The sequence below is a fragment of the Oryctolagus cuniculus genome, chromosome 12 (genome assembly GCF_051225735.1).
Source record: "Oryctolagus cuniculus isolate XC-2025 breed Fujian yellow rabbit chromosome 12, ASM5122573v1, whole genome shotgun sequence".
In the NCBI taxonomy this organism is placed as follows: domain Eukaryota; kingdom Metazoa; phylum Chordata; class Mammalia; order Lagomorpha; family Leporidae; genus Oryctolagus; species Oryctolagus cuniculus.
In genome coordinates this window covers 81,142,918-81,161,984 of record NC_142878.1, presented here as the reverse complement: position 1 = coordinate 81,161,984, position 19,067 = coordinate 81,142,918, and the positions used below count along the sequence as shown (strand labels likewise).

Genomic DNA, 19,067 nt, shown 5'->3' with positions numbered 1-19,067 from the left:
CCCACGCCCGTGTGCTTTCTTCCAACCTCCCACAGAGAAGCCAGCTCTGTTTCAGGCTCTCCCCTACCTTTTCAGGAGGTCTTCAGTCATTTCCAGCTGAGAAGGCAGGCAGGCAGGCAGGCAGGCTGGGGGTGAAGACGTGGAGGAAGCAGCTGGGGAGAGTCCAAGGGCAAATGGAGATGCTTTATCTGTAGGTAAGATTTTGAATTGAGATCTAAAGAAGGTGTGTGCTGTTTGAGGTCACACCATTGCAGAACCTGGACTAACCCGCAGCATTTTGCATTTAACTAACTCCTGGTTAGCATAGGTATCATTCTCTGGAAGAGTTACAGATGGCCACATTATTCCCAAGTCTCAGTGGATGGACCAGAGAAACAGGACTTTCTTACTGTGATTACATCTAATAATACACAAGGGTGTTCTCTGGTCTCTTTGTTCACTCATCTAACAAATATTTACGGCGTACTCATTGTCAAGCACAGCACTTGGCAAAACTGCACCTGGTTCTAGCCCTTCACAGAGCCCTGTGTCTAGTTAGGGAGACAGACCTAAGGGAGGTAATCACACATGCACACATGCAGCATCACAACAGAGATGTGTGCTGTAAAGAGGGCTGCCACACAAGGTATTTGAAAAAGTTTGTGCAAAATGAAATTACATGATAAATTTATTTGGGCACAAAAAGTTCTGAAGTCCACGCATGTGGGGAGCAGCCCGGACTGGACTGAGTTACTGGAATTAAGACTTATTCTATGCATCTGCTCTCCCACAATATGGCGCTGGGAGAGAAGTAAACAGCTTCCGCACAGCTGCCTCCAGTTCAACCAATAAACTGTAGGACTTGCTCCTGATTGGAGGAGAGCAGCGTACTCGGCGTGTGGGCAGCCGAGTTGGGGATTGGCAGAGGAGGACTATAAAGGAGGAGAGAGACGGCATGCACCAGGAACATCTATGGGGAACATCTAGCTGAAGGAACACCTGTGCAGCCCCCGAAGAGAGCCGGCCGGCGGTGTGCCACTCCCCTGCGGAAGTGGGGAATGTGGCCAGGGGGAACTGCCCTTCCACGGAGGTGGAAGGGATAGTAGCCAACCCGGGAAGAACCAGCAGCAAACCCGGGGAGGGCCGAGCAGACGAAAGAACAGCGCAGGGTCCTGTGTCGTTCCCCCATGAAGACGGGGAGCGACACACGCATATGAGGTGTCTTCAACAAGGTCACGAAAAATGTGTGCTATGAAAAAGCTATGCATGGATTCCAGTATATTTTTTTTTTATTTTTTGACAGGCGCAGTGGACAGTGAGAGAGAGAGAGACAGAGAGAAAGGCCTTCCTTTGCCATTGGTTCACCCTCCAATGGCCGCCGCGGCCGGCGCGCTGCGGCCGGCGCACCACACTGATCCGATGGCAGGAGCCAGGTGCTTATCCTGGTATCCCATGGGGTGCAGGGCCCAAGTACTTGGGCCATCCTCCACTGCACACCCTGGCCACAGCAGAGAGCTGGCTGGATCCCGGTATTTTTGCACCAAATAAACTTGTCTTTTCATTCCATTTTCCGCAATCTTTTTCCAGTACCCTCATGTTTCTGTGAGCAAATTTACCAAGATTTCACCTTGGTAGAGAGAGCGCTGGTGGCTTCTCCAGGGAAATCAGGTCTGAGCTGAGATCAGGAGGAAGCATGAGGGTTAACTACAGGAATTGGGGAAGGAAATGGAAGTACAAAGGCTGTGGGGGTGGGGTAGACACAGCATGATACCTATCAAAGAATAAGAGAAACACCCATGTGGCTGGTTGCCAGAGTGAAGGAGCAAGTTTGCAGAATAAGCCTGAAGTCACTGGGCATGTGTTGGACCACACTGAATCATCCAAGTAATGTTTAGGGCTAAAAGCCTAGTATACAATTGAGATATGATAATAATAAGCAGCAAGGTAATACCATCAGACTTGAGTTTTGGAAACATCAGCTTAGCTGTGTATTGGAGAGTGGATTGGGGGAGACCCAAAGTAGGCACAGGTACATCCATTTGGGGAATATTGCAGAATTCCTGGACTGGGGTATTAGCTTTGACAATGGGGAAATGGGTTCAAGATTTCTTTATATTTTAATCCTGGAAAGACTTGGTGAGTTAGAATAAAGAAGTGCCGGCATCCCATATGGGCACCAGTTTGAGACCTGGCTGCTCCACTTCCTGTCCATCTCTCTGCTATGGCCTGGGAAAGCAGCAGAAGATGACCAAAGTCCTTGGGCTCCTGCACCCGCGTGGGAGGCCGGGAAGAAGCTCCTGGCTTTGGATCGGCCCAGCTCCGGCCATTGCAGCCTATGACTTTCAAATAAATAAATAAACCTAAAAAAAAAAAACAACAATTTTGATGAGTCTCTTTTCCTAGTCTTTTTTTTTTTTAAGATTTATTTATTTGAAAGTCAGAGTTACACAGAGAGAGGAGAGGCAGAGGCAGAGAGAGAGGTCTTCCACCCCATGGTTCTCTCCCCAGATGGCCGCAACGGCCGGGAGCTGTGCCAATCCGAAGCCAGGAGTCAGGAGCTTCTTCCAGGTCTCCCACATAGGTGCAGGAGCCCAAGGACTTAGGCCATCTTCTACTGCTTTCCCAGGCCATAGCAGAGAGCTGGATAAGAAGTGGAGCAGCCGGGTCTCAAACTGGCACCCGTATAGGATGTTGGCACTGCAGGCAGTGGCTTTACTGGCTACACCACAGTGCTGGCCCCTCAGGATTGGTTTCTTGGTTCCTGTCTTGCCTGGGAAGACAAGGCTTAGTCCTAGGACAGCAAACTCTGGAGGAGGATCAAGATTGAAATGGAGGAGTCTTCATTCTGCTCATGTGAAGTTGAACCGCGAGTGTTTCGGAGAGATGTAAAGTAGGAAGTGGTATGGGTTCAGTTACAGTAGGAATGTCTGTGTGTTCCTAGAGGTGACCATTGAAGCCATGAGTACAGCTGAAGAGAGCAGAGGCTGAGCTTGAGATACTGAACATTTCATGCTTACATAGAAGAGGATGCAATTTTTATTATTTCTTTCATTCCACCTTCAGATGTCAGTCATCCTTTCTACTCCATTCCCACAAACAACTCATCATCAAACATAACTCATGCTCACTCCCCAGCCTGCAACTGAACAGAATATTCAGTGGTACTCTAAGAAGGTCAGCAGTGAATAACATCACTCTCTTCCTGCATCTGAGGGGGAGCCTTTGTAGAACTACCATCAGTTGGAGGCATAGGGTTCCTTAATTTATTTTTTTCACTCATTCAGAAAAATCATCCATTGAGTATTCACAATGTGTTAGGCACAGCATTAAGCACGGAGGATTTGCAAATGAGGAGTATAGATTTCTGCTGCTAAGGGATTTAGCCCAAGTGACAAAAATCTCAAATAGATACCAGGGGCGTGTGTTTGGCTTAGCAGTTAAGACACCAGTTGGGCTAGAGGCCTGGCTGCAGCTTCCTGCCAATGCAGACCCTGAAAGTTAGCAGGTGGTGGCTCAGGTAACTGGGTTCTTGTCACCCATGTGGGAGATTTTAGACTGAGTTCCCAGTTCCTGACTCTGGCCCAGCCCTTGTGGGCATTTGTGAAGTGAGATACCAAGTGCTACCCCCGCCCCCTTTCTCTCTCTGCATCAAGAATAAATTTTAAAACATAAAAGAATAAAGAAAATACATTATATTGTAAAAAAAAAAAGTTAGTGATACACATGATACCAAACCAAAATTCTAGCTGTCAGCACGTGGGCATCTGAGTGGTCACTCTGCATCTGCCAACTCATCCTGCTGTCAGTAGTTCTACAATTGTTGTGCTCCCTGGGCACCGTGTCATTCTGAATCTCCAGGGTCAGCCTATGCAGCTGCTCCAGTTCCCCCAGCTCTGTACCTTCCTGACTCCCAGATATTCTCCTGTCTACCTGGTTCTGCCTTGTGTAACCATCTTAGCCTACATGCATAGGATCCCAGGACAGAAGCCTGGCGTTTATAAAGGTTCTGACCTTACTTCCTAATCTCTCCAACCTTGGCCAACTCTACCTCCCCTCTACTTCAGAGTCCTGTTGCCTGCCACTGTTGAGACTTAGTCACCACCCAGTACTGCTTCCCTTTCGCAATCTTTTACACCAAGACTCATCTCACCGACTGAAACTTTCAGTCCTCACATTTTACCCACTCTCTGACTTTCCTAAATCTTTTTCCATCCTCCTCCTAAATTCCAGTCCCTCAATGCCTCCCTCTCCACCTCATTCTTACCTTGTGATTACCCAGGTTAATGATGCACTGACCAGCATCTCAGGTTCCACTGACCTGTTGGCTTTCTTCTACAGTGATGTTGCCAAAGCCCAATTCTCAGTACAACCAGCCATCTATTTATCTTGAATGTTCTTTTCTCAGGCTGCTGAACAATGCTGGAGAAAAACAGGTAAATGGATTATCGACTGACACTATTGTAGGTCGTGGTGATACAGCAGCTCTGCAGTCTTCATCTTTTAAGGCTCCAGATTTCAGCATGGATTACAACCACCCCATTCTCGGAGGCTCCAATTCAGTAGTGCTGGGACGCAGCCCAGGAGTCTCACAGGAGTACTTGAGCATTCAGAGGCCATGCCCAACTTCACACTGTGCCAACAGCATCCGCACACTTCTGCCTCCTTTCACTCCCAGCTCAACCCTCCTAGTCGGCTCATTGCTGTTTCTTCCAATCTATGGGTGAAACAAATAAGGCTCATTGGCTATACTTCCTTTTGTGTCCCTCCTCATCAAAAACTTGCCCAAGTTTTATTTATGCTGTCCTCCTTCCCTTTCTTCTTTCTTTCCAAAGTTGGCACCTAGCCTGGTGTTCTAGTCCAGCCCCTCTGTGACCTTGGTCAATTAACATTCCACTCACCCTCTTATTCTCCCTCAAATTAGCTTTTTTCCTGGGGCCTGAAACAAGCTCAACTCTCATATAATGAAAAAAATCCTTAAAGTTATTTCACTTCACTTATCTTTTCATCTGTTTCTTCCATTTTCTTTTCCTTTAGGGGGAAATAATTTTTTTCTCTAAATACAAAATCTTATTAAATTGGAAAAAAATCAGAATTATCTAAATTAAAACTTTACAATTTCTTATAATCCCTGCCCTCAGAGATAGCCACTGTTAACCAGTTGGAATATATCCCTATATAATTTTTTAGTAGATCTATTTAAATATTTCTTCTTGGGCCGGCTCTGTGGCGCAGTGAGTTAACGCCCTGGCCTGAAGCGCCGGCATCCCATATGGGCGCCGGTTCTAGTCCACTTCTGATCCAGCTCTCTGCTATGGCCTGGGAAAGCAGTAGAAGATGGCCCAAGTCCTTGGGCTCCTGCACCCACGAGGGAAACCCAGAAGAAGCTCCTTGCTCCTGGCTTCCGATCGGCGCAGCTCCGGCTGTTGGGGCCAATTGGGGAGTGAACCATCGGATGGAAGACCTCTCTCTCTCTCTCTCTGTGTGTGTAACTCTGACTTTCAAATAAAATAAATAAATCTTAATAAATAAATAAATAAATATTTATTCTTTTTATCCTCTAAAAATGGAATTCTATTATATGAGTCTTTACTAGAATAATCTTTTTTTTCCCTCTGAAAAGATTCTGTTAATCTTTCCAGGCCAGTGTGTAAAATTCATCTGTTTCAATGGTTATGTAATATTCTCTTGTAGAAATATCATGATTTATACTATGTTCTTTTGATAGAGTATTGTTTCTCATTTTCCTCCATTTAAACAACACTGTGATGAGTATCTTTTTGTATATGCTTCTCTGTCTCTTAGCAGAACTTCCTAGAAGATGAATTACTGGTACATGCTATGCCTATTTAATGTTTTAAAAGGTCTGTTTATTTTAATGTCTTTAATATTGTGTAATGTGAAACTTTTCAATCTTTTCCAATCTAATAGTTAAAAATAATGCTAGCATTCATTTCTTGGGTTAACGGTGAGATTAATCATCATTCACATGTTAATTCTTTGTTTTTCTTCTTTTATAGCTTTTTTTACTTCTAATCATGCTTTCTTCTTATCTATGTGTTGACAAGGATTATGCAGAAAAATTACCCCTGCATTGCAAAGACATCTTTCTGAATAAAGGGACTGGGATGAACTTATTGTGTCTGACTGTGAAGAGTTCTACCTTCACACATGGACTTTTTTTTTTTTACTTTTATTTAATGAATATGAATTTCCAAAGTACGATTTATGGATTACAATGGCTTCCTCCACATACCGTCCCTCCCACCCAAAACCCTCCCCTTTCCCACTCCCTCTCCCCTTCCATTCACATCAAGATTCATTTTCGATTCTCTTTATATACAGAGGATCAGTTTAGCATACATTAAGTAAAGATTTCAACAGTTTGCTCCCACTCAGAAACATAAAGTGAAAAATAATAGATGATTTTTTAAATGATGATGAAATCAGAGCAGACCTATTGTCATGTTTAATCCCAGTGAGAGTCAAGTTGGGAGTTGATAATTTCTTTTTTTTTTTTTTTTTTTTTTACAGAGGATCAGTTTAGTATGCATTAAGTCAAGATTTCAACAGTTTGCACCCCCATAGAAACACAAAGTGAAATATATTGTTTGAGTACTCATTATAGCATTAAATCTCAATGCACAGCACATTAAGGACAGAGATCCTACATGAGGAGTAAGTGCACAGTGACTCCTGTTGTTGACTTTACCAATTGACACTCCTGTCTATGGCATCAGTAATCTCCCTCTGCTCCAGTTATGAGTTTCCAAGGCTATGGAAGCCCTCTGAGTTCTCCGACTCTTATCTTGTTTAGACAAGGTCATAGTCAAAGTGGAGGTTCTCTCCTCCCTTCAGAGAAAGGTACCTCCTTCTTTGAAGACCTGTTCTTTCCACTGGGATCTCACTCACAGAGATCTTTTTGCCAGAGTGTCTTGGCTTTCCATGCCTGAAATACTCTCATGGGCTTTTCAGCCAGATCTGAATGCCTTTAGGGCTGATTCTGAGGCCAGAGTGCTATTTAGGACATCTGCCATTCTGTGAGTCTGCTGAGTATCTCACTTCCCATGTTGGATCACTCTCCCCTTTTATAAACTTTAACATTTATGTCCTGAACCCATTTCTTATCTTATTGCTTACTTTTTATTAATTTGTTTTATATATTTACAATGTAAGGTCATAAATAATTTAGCTGCATATAATCTTCAGTTAATCACAAATATTATTTTTAAAGATTTTATTTATTTATTTGAGAGGTAGAGTTACAGTCAGAGGTAGAGATAGAGAGAGGTCTTCCATCTGCTGCCTCATTCGCCAAATGGCTGCAACGGCCGGAGCTGAGCTGATCCGAAGTCAGGAGCCAGGAGCTTCTTCCGGGTCTCCCACATGGGTGCAGGGACCCTAGTGCTTGGGCCATCTTCTGTGGTTTCCCAAGCCATTGCAAGGAGCTGGATTAGAAGAGGAGCAGCTAGGACTAGAACTGGTGCCCATATGGGATGCCAGCGCTGAAGGCGGAGGATTAACCTGCTGCACTACAGTGCCTGCCCTGGTCGTTAATCTTTTAACATATGATGCTTGTGTTTTGCTATCAAATAGAAATTTAGATAATTTTATGTACTCTGTTTTTAACTTTTGAGGTTTATGCTAAGAAAAAAAAAGAACTTTCTATATCCTCAAGTTACATAAACATTAAACTTTGTCCTATGTTTTATACCAGTAATTTCATGATTTTATTTTTACATTTAAATATTTAGTTTTTCTGGAATATATTTTGATTTCTAGTGTAAAGTAGGACTCTTAACTCTTTTCCCTAAATATTTTTAAATGAACAATTTATTTGGAAAGCTGAGAGAAAAGAGAAAGAGCGGGAAACACTGAGATCTCTCATCTGCTGATTCACTCCCCAAATGCCCACAATAGCCAGGGCCAGGCCAAAACCAAGAGCCAGGAACTTCATTTGGGCTGTCACCATCTATGGCAGGAGCTCAAGTACTTGGACCATCATTTGTTGTCTCCAAGGTGCATTAACAGGAAGCTGAATTGGAGACATAGAGCAGCTAAGACTTGAACCAGGCATTCTATATAGGATTCGGGTGTCCCACCCCTTCCTAAATATTTTTAAGGAAATACTTAAACTTAACAGTGTTGCTGGGTCTTGTGCACAATTTTACTTGTCACTTATTCTCCCAATAAAGAGAAAATTTTAAAAATTATTTCAGTGTACTTTATTTTTCTAAAACTCAATAATGTGTTAACCATCACAATAACTATATATCTTTGTTTTCTTTGTCTCTGTAAAAGTAAATATCTAGAACTGAGATTGCTGTGTCAGAGGGAATGTACATTTTATGTTGATAAATATTTTTGTGTTGCCCCCAGATAGATACTAACTTAAAGATGTATCCATAGTATGTGCTCAAATCCTTACTAACATTGAATGTGTTCCATCTTTTAAAATGTTAGAACTATGATAGGCAAAAATGATAAATTACTTTAAATTTTCACTTATTCATTATTTCACTTGAGATTTTTTTAAATTATGTGTATCACTATTCATAGCTATTCTGGTATTTAATGGTTCATACCATTTTGCTTCCCAAATATTTTGACAGTATTCCAAAGTTATTTGATTTGAAATACCATCTCATTGATAAAAATTTCAAAAGAAAAAAGTTGTGATTTTATTATTCTAATATTTTATATTTTTGATGTGTGTATAGTAGATAATTTTCATACATTTATTAGTTACATGAACTTTCAAATAATTTTTAAAGTTTCTGTTCCCAATTATAATTAATAAAAATCATTAGTTTTATGGAAAAAGTCATTATCCAATTTTCTGAATTAGAAATTTTCCATTCTCCAATTTCCATTATCCAATTTTCTGAATTTCTGAATTTTCTGAGGTATAGTCCATTTCTCTATTTATTCAATCTTTCTTTGCATTATTAACTAAAGATACTTTTTTCCATTGGGTCTTGTTAAGTTTAATTCTAGGTATTTGATATTTATTTGTATTAATTTTTAGAGTTATGATTAATCTTTTTTATTCTGTTTTCTTTGCTTATTTTTAAAGGCAGAGTGGCAGAGAGAAAAATGGAGAGGCAGAGAGATCTTTTATCTGTTAGTTCACTCCCCAAATGCCCAGCAACAGCTGGGGCTGGGCCAGGCTAAAATCAGGAGCCGGGAATTCCATCCAGGTCTCCCGCGTGGGTGGCAGAGACCACGTACTTGAGCCATCCCAGGAACATTAGTAGGGAGCTGGATCAGAAGCAGAATAGCCAGCACTTGACCTGTTTCTCCAAAATGGGATACCTGTGTCACAGAGACTGTTTAACCTGCTATGCCACAGTGCTGCTCCCCTTTTATTCTATTTTCTTTTCCTTTTTTTTTTAAAGGTTTATTTATTTATTTGAAAGGCAGAGTTACAGAGAGGCAGAGGGAGGGAGAGAGAGAGAGAGAGAGAGAGAATCTCCAATGTGCTTACTCCCCAAAAGGCCGCAACTGAGCAGATCCAAAGCAAGAAGCCAGACTTTTTTCAGGTCTCTCATGTGGGTGCAGGGGCCCAAGTATCTGGGCCATCTTCTACTGCTTTAATAGGCCATAGCAGAGAGCTAGATTGGAAGTGGAGCAGCCGGGACTTGAACCAGCACTCAGGCAGGATGTCAGCACTGCAGGTGGTGGCTTTACCTGCTATGCCATAGTGCCGGCCCCAGTTATGTTACATTTTAAATAGTCTACTGTTGAGCCAGCTTTACACTCCTAGAAAAGCCAATACTTTGTCATGATGTACACATACACACACATATACATATATTTGTACATATTTACATATATTGCTCATTTCATTTTGTAAATATTGAGCCTTTGAACAGTCACAAGTAAAACTACAAAGGGTAAAAAGGTGATCTTTATTTGTCACAATTTGATATTAGATTATGCTAGTCATGAACGAATTAACTGAAAAGATTTACATATTTCTCTATCCTATGGGACAATGATCTTTAAAAAGTTGATGGACTTCATTTATATAAAATATGACCCAAGTGCCTCTTTATTGATAGAATCTTTTTTAAAATTTTTTAATATATCTATCTATCTATATATCTATATCTATATCTATATCTATATCTATATCTATATCTATATCTATTGCCAGGCAGAGTTAGACAGTGAGAGAGAGACAGAGAGTTATAGACAGTGAGAGAGAGACAGAGAGAAGGTCCTCCTTCCATTGGCTCACTCCCCTACTGGTTGCCATGGCCGGTGCTGCGCCGATCTGAAACCAGGAGCTGGGTGCTTCCTCCCAGTCTCCCATGCTGGTACAGGGACCCAAGCACTTGGGCCATCCTTCGCTGCCCTCCCAGGCCACAGCAGAGAGCTGGACTGGAAGAGGAGCAACCAGCACTAGTACTCGGCACCCCAACCGGGACTAGAACCCGGGTGCCAGTGCCACAGGTGGAGGATTAGCCAAGTGAGCCATGGCACCGGCCTATTGATAGAATCTTAGAATGTTTTACTACCTACTACAATTACTGTTACTTATATGTCCTAAATGAATTTTAGTCATTTATATTTTCATATAAATTGTTTTTTTTTTATCTTTTATTTAATGAATATAAATTTCCAAAGTACGACTCATGGGTTACAATGGCTTTCCCCCCCATACCGTCCCTCCCACCCACAACCCTCCCCTTTCCCACTCCCTCTCCCCTTCCATTCACATCAAGATTCATTTTCGATTATCTTAATATACAGAAGATCAGCTTAGTATACCTTAAGTAAGGATTCAACAGTTTGTTCCCACACAGAAACATAAAGTGAAAAATAATAGATGATTTTTTTTTAATGATGATGAAATCAGATCAGACCTATTGTCATGTTTAATCCCAGTGAGAGTCAAGTTGGGAATTGATAATTTCTTTCTTTTTTTTTTTTTTTTTACAGAAGATCAGTTTAGTGTACATTAAGTAAAGATTTGAATCGTTTGCACCCCCATAGAAACACAAAGTGAAATATACTGTTTGAGTACTCGTTATAGCATTAAGCCTCAGTGTACAGCACATTAAGGACAGAGATCCTACATGAGGAGTAAGTGCACAGTGACTCCTGTTGTTGACTTTACAAATTGACACTCCTGTCTATGGCATCAGTAGTCTCCCTATGCACCAGTCATGAGTTTCCAAGGCTATGGAAGCCCCTTGAGTTCTCCGACTCTTATCTTGTTTAGACAAGGTCATAGTCAAAGTTTTTTTTAATGTACATACTCAAAATTATTAATGCAGGTAATATATAATTTAAGGATTTTTTTAAAAAGATTTATTTATTTGAAGGGCAGAATTACAGAGAGAAGAAGGGACAGAGAGAGAGAGAGGAGGAAAGAGAGAGAGAGAGAGAGAGCTTCCATCCACTGGTTTATGCCCCAAATGGCTGCAATGACCAGTGCTGCACCAGGCCAAAGCCAGGAGTCAGGAGCCAGAGGCTTAAGCTGGGTCTCCCACATGGGTAGCAGGGGCCCAAGCACTTGGGCCACCCTCTACTGCCTTCCCAGGGGCATTAACAGGACATAGGACTGGGAAGTGGAACAGCTGAAACTCGAACTGGCACTTATATGGGATGCTGGCATCACAGGCAGCAACTTACCCTGCTGATCCACAATGCCGGCCACATTGTAGTACATAATTTAAATAATGGTTTTTCCATTTCAAACATTATTCACTTAGGTTTTCCTCTCTCTATACCTTGTTGTCAGTTGATGGAAGTATTAGCAATTTTATTGTTGTTTTTTTAAGAACTGTGCCTCTGGGGGCCAATGCTGGGGCATAGCAGGTAAAGCCACCACCTGCAGTGCTGGCATCCCATATGGGTGCCAGTTTAAGTCCAAGATGCTCCACATCTGATCCCGCTCTCTGCTATGGCCTGGGAAAGCAGTAGAAAATGGCCCAAGTCCTTGGGCCCCTGCATCTACATGGGGGACCTGGAAGAAGCTCCTGGCTCCTGGTTTCGGATCATCGCACCTCTAGCCTTTGCAGCCATTGGGGAATGAACCAGAGGATGGAAGACTTTCTCTCTCTCTCTCTCTCTCTCTCTCTCTGCCTCTCTGGAACTCTGCCTTTCAAATAAACATATAAATTTAAAAAAAAAAAAAAACTGTGCCTTGGTTTTATTTGTCAAGTTGTTTTTGTTTTATTTAAAAGCAACAAAACCTCCTGGGCCATATATTATAACATGATCATAAGAGTGATAACATAGCACACCCCAATTTGATTCACACTCAAGAGGAGTGGATTATAGCGAATGTGTATTCTAGGAGGCAGAAAACTTGGGAGCTCTTAGAATTCTACCTAGCACTTGAACCCAGGAAATTTTGAAAATGTGCATTCAAATCTTCCACTATAATTACGATGTCAAATTCCCCTTGTATTACTGGAAGTTTTTGCTTTATACGTGCCAATGCTACCTTGTGTGCAGTGGCTCTATAGTCTGTCAGCGTGGCTAAGCTAAACGAGTGTCCAAGAGATTCTTGAGCAGGATGGGGAGAGCAGCATTGAAGCCGCAGCCATGTGGCAGCTCGCTCATACTGTCACTTGGCTGCTGGCTCACCTTTTTGGTATGAGGCTACATCTGGACTTGCAACTTCTCCACCTGCCCCGGATCCTCCTTCAGCTCCTCTAACTCCTATGGTAGGTGTGTGTATCACTGCATTACAGAGAGTCTCGGCTTCTGTAGGAGATCCCTGCCATCAAGATCACAGGCAGTGAGGACTGCCACAGGTTTCAGGAGGCAGCAGTCCATCTGTGTGAACTCCATATTGTGCTAGTTGTTTCTGAATTGTTCTTGCTCTCCTTTGCTTTACACCTCTATTCCCTTCCTGATTGCCTGCCCTGTGGACCTCAAGCTTCACCATCAGACAGGAAAGTAATGATGCTAAATGAGACTGATAACCCAACAATTGTTTAAGGTCAAATCCTTGTAACAGATTTCTTTATACTCATACATACACACGTGTACATATACTCATGTATACATATATGTGTGTGTGCATGGGTGTGTATACTGTGTACCTACACATGTACATTCTCTATCTATAGACTATATGTATGATTATACTTTTCTGATTGAACCCAGCAATTCATTTTCTACAAATTTTCATGACCATCATGACTTCCTCATGATCTTTTTGTCTTGATCAAAATAGACTTTTCTCTTTGAACCATAAAATGTCTTTTGTCTTATATGAGATTTCAGAAAGTTTAAGGAAAATGGAGTTAAAAGATAAGTTTATGTTATGCAAAACATTTTGAAATCCATGCATTTTTTTTCATTTTTTTAACTTTTATTTAATGAATATAAATTTCCAAAGTACAGAATATGGATTACAATGGCTTCCCCCCTATAACGTCCCTCCCACCCGCAAACCCTCCCCTTATCCACTCCCTCTCCCCTTCCATTCACATCAAGATTCATTTTCGATTCTCTTTATATACAGAAGATCAGTTGAGCATACATTAAGTAAAGATTTCAACAGTTTGCTCCCACACAGAAACATAAAGTGAAAAATACTGTTTGAGTACTAGTTATAGCATTAAATCTCAATGTACAGCACACTAAGGACAAAGATCCTACATGAGGAGTAAGTACACAGTGACTCCTGTTGTTGACACTCTTGTTTATGGCCTCAGTAATCACCCTAGGCTCTTGTCATGAGCTGCCAAGGCTATGGAAGCCCCCTGAGTTCACTGACTCTGATCATATTTAGACAAGGCCATGGTCAAAGTGGAAGTTCTCTCCTCCCTTCAGAGAAAGGTACCTCCTTCTTTGATGACCTGTTCTTTCCACTGGGATCTCACTCGTGGAGATCTTTCATTTAGGTTTTTTTTTTCCCCCAGAGTGTCTTGGCTTTCCATGCCTGAAATACTCTCATGGGCATTTCAGCCGGATCCACATGCCTTAAGGGCTGATTCTGAGGCCAGAGTGCTGTTTAGGACATTTGCCATTCTGTGGGGCTGCTGTGTATCTCACTTCCCATGTTGGATCATTCTCTCCCTTTTTGATTCTATCAGCTAGTATTTGCAGACACTATTCTTGTTTATGTGATCCCTTTGGTTCTTAGTCCTATCATTACGATCAATTGTGAACAGAAATTGATCACTGGGACTAGTGAGATAGCATTGGTACATGCCACCTCGATGGGATTGAATTCGAATCCCCTGGTATGTTTCTAACTCTACTGTTTGAGGTAAGTCAGCTTGAGCATGTCCCAAATTGCACATCTCTTCCCTCTCTTATTCCCACTCTTATATTTAACAGCGATCACTTTTCAGTTAAGTTTCAGCACTTAAGAAGAATTGTGTATTGATTACAGTATTCAACCAAAAGTATTAAGTAGAACAAACAAAAAAAAAATACTAAGAGGGATAACATATTAAGCTGCTCATCAACAGTCAGGGTGAGGGCTGATCAAGTCACCGTTTCTCATAGTGTTCATTTCACTTTAACAGGTTTCCTTTTTGGTGCTCAGTTAGTTGTCACCTATCAAGGAGAACAAGTGGTATTTGTCCCTTTGGGATTGGCTTATTTCACTCAACATAATGTTTTCCAAATTCCTAACAGGGATCACTTTTCAGTTAAAATTTAAACACCTAAGAATAATTGTGTGTTAATTACAGAGTTCAACCAGTGTACTAGAACAAAAAAAATACTAAAATGGATAAAGTATTACATTGTACATCAACCATCAGGATAAGAGCTGATCAAGTCACTGTTTCTCATAGTGTCCATTTCACTTCAACAAGTTTCCCCTTTGGTGCTCAGTTAGTTGTCGCCAATCAGGGAGAACATATGATATTTGTCCCTTTGGGACTGGCTTAATTCACTCAGCATGATGTTTTCCAAATTCCTCCATCTTGTTGCAAATGACCAGGTTCCGTTGTTTTTGACTGCTGTATAGTATTCTATAGAGTACATGTCCCATAATTTGTTTATCCAGTCGACTGTTGATGGGCATTTGGGTTGGTTCCAGGTCTTAGCTATTGTGAATTGAGCTGCAATAAACATTAATGTGCAGACTGCTTTTTTGTTTGCCAATTTAATTTCCTTTGGGTAAATTCCAAGGAGTGGGATGGCTGGGTTGAATGGTAGGGTTATATTCAGGTTTCTGAGGAATCTCCAGACTGACTTCCATAGTGGCTTAACCAATTTGCATTCCCACCAACAGTGGGTTAGTGTCCCTTTTTCCCCACATCCTCGCCAGCATCTATTGTTGGTAGATTTCTGAATGTGAGCCATTCTAACTGGGGTGAGGTGGAACCTCATTGTGGTTTTGATTTGCATTTCCCTGATTGCTAGTGATCTTGAACATTTTAAAATCTGCATTTCCATGAACTTTCTGAAGTACTCTCATATCATACTTTATGTGATATTAATGTTGTCACCTCTCTTTTTGTATTTGTTTTTTAAATCTGTGCCTACCTCTCAATTTTCAATCTGTTGACAAAATTAGCTCTGTATTGTGTTTCACATTTTATCTTTCAGATTCACCTATTTATTTTACTATAAAAATATAATTTTATAAGCAGAGATGCCTTTAGCTGTGTTCCTGATTCTGAATCCTCACAGTGTTTAAAAAGAACTAGATTAATGAAGTCATGGGAATCTAGTTAATCAGCACACAGTGAGTAATGTAACAGCTGCTTATTGCTACCATATTTACAGCTATAGAGTACAAATACAATTTTCAACAACAAATAATTAACAAATGCTTTTCCTTTAACAATCATTCATATTCTAAATGTTACAAGTCAGCAGTCCTTGGAACTTGAAAAGGGACCACTCAGTATTGTAGAGACACATGTCAATTCTCATTTCTCCTCTTTTCAATAAACTGGAGAAAAAAATTTTTAATTCTAGGCCTATGTTGCCAGCATACAATGAATTTCCTAAACAAGACACAAAGTGCACAAACCATAGAAGAAAGTGTTAATGTACTTGACTACAAGAATGTCTGTTTACCAAAAAATAACATAAAAGGAGTCAGAAGACATTTGAAAGAAGATATGTGCACCACATAAAGTGGATGTAAGGTGAACAAAGACCACTATATATTTTGCTCATACATAGAGAAAAAGTAAGAGACCTGATGGGAAAAGGTCAAAAGATCTAGAGAGACACTTCGAAGAATGCCAAACCAAAAATATATATATATATATGTGTGTGTGTATATATATATATATATATTCTGTGCCTCACTAGTAATTAAATAAGTGCAAATTAAAACCCCAGTGAGATGACATTTTACATGAAATGGATTGACAAAAACAAGACACTTCAGGAGCAAGGTCAGCAAGGAGATTACATATATGTGACCTGGAGATATATACAAAATAATTAGTGACAGCACTAAGGAAAGTGATGGAGATGGATAAGGCGTTGGGAGAGGATAAGGCTCTGCTTCAGAAATATCATTTCATTTGAATGCACTCCTTTCTCATGAACTAACAAATTTATCGTTACCAAACTCATAAAACCTGTGACAATAAAAATTATCATGAAAGTACAATTTAATAAATATTCATAGAAAATCTAGTAGGAGCAGAGTGTTGGACTTTTTTTTTTTAAAAAAAGTCTTAACAGTTTATCAAATATTGGCATACATTATTTTATTTGTATCTCAAAACAATCCTATAAAATAAAAGGGGCATATATACATTGCATTTTCTTGTTACTTACCTGTCGATCCTACTATATTGTGAATTCTTAGAAGGAATATGACCTATGTTGACTGTTTGATGCCCTGTATCTAGTGTGTTCCTGGGCAAAATCTTTCTTTCTTTTTTGGACAGGCAGAGTTAGACAGTGAGAGAGAGAGAGACAGAGAGAAAGGTCTTCCTTTGCTGTTGGTTCACTCCCCAAATGGCTGCTACGGCTGGCATGCTGCGTCAATCTGGAGCCAGGAGCCAGGTGCTTCTCCTGGTCTCCCACGTGGGTGCAGGGCCCAAGCACTTGGGCCATCCTCCACTGCCTTCCCGGGCCACAGCAGAGAGCTGGACTGGAACAGGAGCATCCAAGACAGAACTGGCGCCCCAAATGGAACTAGAACCTGGGGTGCCAGCACCGCAGGCGGAAGATTAGCCAAGTGAGCCACGGTGCTGGCCATGTGCAAAATCTTTCAATAAACACATCTTGAGTACAGAAGTGAAAAGAACTCTCACTTTATAGTTAAGAAATTTGAAGCTCATGAAAGAGCAGTGTCTTTTTCAAAATCACAGTTAGTGTGAGCATGAGAATTCAAAACTAAACCTCTGGGCCGGCGCCGCGGCTCACTAGGCTAATCCTCCACCTAGCGGCGCCGGCACACCAGGTTCTAGTCCCGGTCGGGGCGCCAGATTCTGTCCCGGTTGCCCCTCTTTCAGGCCAGCTCTCTGCTGTGGCCCGGGAAGGCAGTGGAGGATGGCCCAAGTGCTTCGGCCCTGCACCCCATGGGAGACCAGGAGAAGCACCTGGCTCCTGCCTTCGGATCAGCGCAGTGCGCTGGCCGCAGCACGCCAGCTGTGGCGGCCTTGGAGGGTGAACCAACGACAAAGGAAGACCTTTCTCTCTGTCTCTCTCTCACTGTACACTCTCCTGTCAAAAAACAACAACAACAACAACAACAAAACACTAAACCTCTGGACTCCTGATCCAGTGTATCGTATCATCTGCCATTGCTTAAGCACAATGGAGAAATCATATTTCACAAAAACTGATTTTGGCTTAAAAATTAATTTTTGTGAACTTATCCTACTTTTGTTACATGTATGCTGATTTGCAGATTGAGTACACTGAAGCTAGGAAAAGTTTGCATGGATAGAATTGCAGGTCTCTGTGATAGTGGGGTTGAAGTCACAGGCCTGGTGCTGCGTGTGCTGCTTGGCTTGGATGAACTCCACAGCCCAGGCCCTCTGGAAACACAGGCCAGAAGTGACCTAGTGCAAACCTATCTCCAGATCTGTCAAAAGATGAAAGCATGCGCTCTGCTGATAGTGCGTTAGCAAGAACTAGGTACAGGGCAGTTCATATTATAACTGCAGCGTTAGTATTTCAGGAGCCAGAATTATCTACAAGTTGGAGATCACAGGGCAGGAGCACATGTCTCCCACATTAATAGTAGGCCAAAGAAATCTAGGACTTCCATCTCCTCCTAAGTCCAAACCTAACCCCTCACAAGCATGAATGCTTTCTCTCTGTCTCTCTCTCTCTCTCACTGTCTAACTCTGCCTGTCCAAAAAAGAAAGAAAGATTTTGCCCAGGAACACACTAGATACAGGGCATCAAACAGTCAACATAGGTCATATTCCTTCTAAGAATTCACAATATAGTAGGATCGACAGGTAAGTAACAAGAAAATGCAATGTATATATGCCCCTTTTATTTTATAGGATTGTTTTGAGATACAAATAAAATAATGTATGCCAATGTTTGATAAACTGTTAAGACTTTTTAAAAAAAAAAAAAAGTCCAACACTCTGCTCCTACTAGATTTTCTATGAATATTTATTAAATTGTACTTTCATGATAATTTTCATTGTCACAGGTACTGTCACAGTACTCTGAGAAAGGTACTCTCCCCGATCTCAGCAACTGGGACAGGGGTCCATTGCTTGCTTTTGAGCTCTGTCAGTGGGAAGCCCCAAATACCTATGGGTCACTGCATATTAGCCCCGTGTGCCCTCCACACAGTGCAGAGAGCCTGTGAGTTGTCGTTCCAGTAAGTGATGATCACTCTTTCAACTGATCGAATTGTCAGCCATGTTAGAAGCGCCATATCAGAAGACTTTCCTTGCAGAAGTTACTCCGCAAATTACAATTCTTCACTGCTTCAGGAAGCACAGAGGACACCGAAATCAGTGTTTAGAGTCCTTTTCAAGGTAATACTCTTTCCCTAACTTCATATGTGTTGTAACATGATGGAGAGAAACAGCTGTGGTCACTGACTGCTTCTCAGGGAGCTGACCTTTACCTTATCTTCAGAGAAGACTTGGCATCCTTCCCTAAGGAAAATCTTTCATTTGGAAATTTAAAACTATTCTGAAATGAAATGTTAGAAAAAAAGA

General features: G+C 41.4%; 1 protein-coding gene across 8 annotated transcripts in view; it reads right to left on the bottom strand.

The window, feature by feature from the left end:
- The window catches only part of AQP9 (aquaporin 9), a 46,993-nt gene extending 42,267 nt beyond the window's left edge, over window positions 1-4,726 (bottom strand). For 3 of the 8 annotated variants that reach the window (XM_089309476.1, XM_070053373.2, XM_051821959.3), the window contains exons 1-2: window positions 4,244-4,726; window positions 68-188 (exon numbers count right to left, since the gene is read on the bottom strand). The gene's annotated coding sequence lies outside the window, so the exon portion shown is untranslated. The remainder of the gene's footprint in view (window positions 1-67; window positions 189-4,243) is intronic. The other 5 variants (XM_089309477.1, XM_051821960.3, XM_089309478.1 and 2 more) reach the window with 3 other exon arrangements.
- Window positions 4,727-19,067: the final 14,341 nt, after the last annotated feature.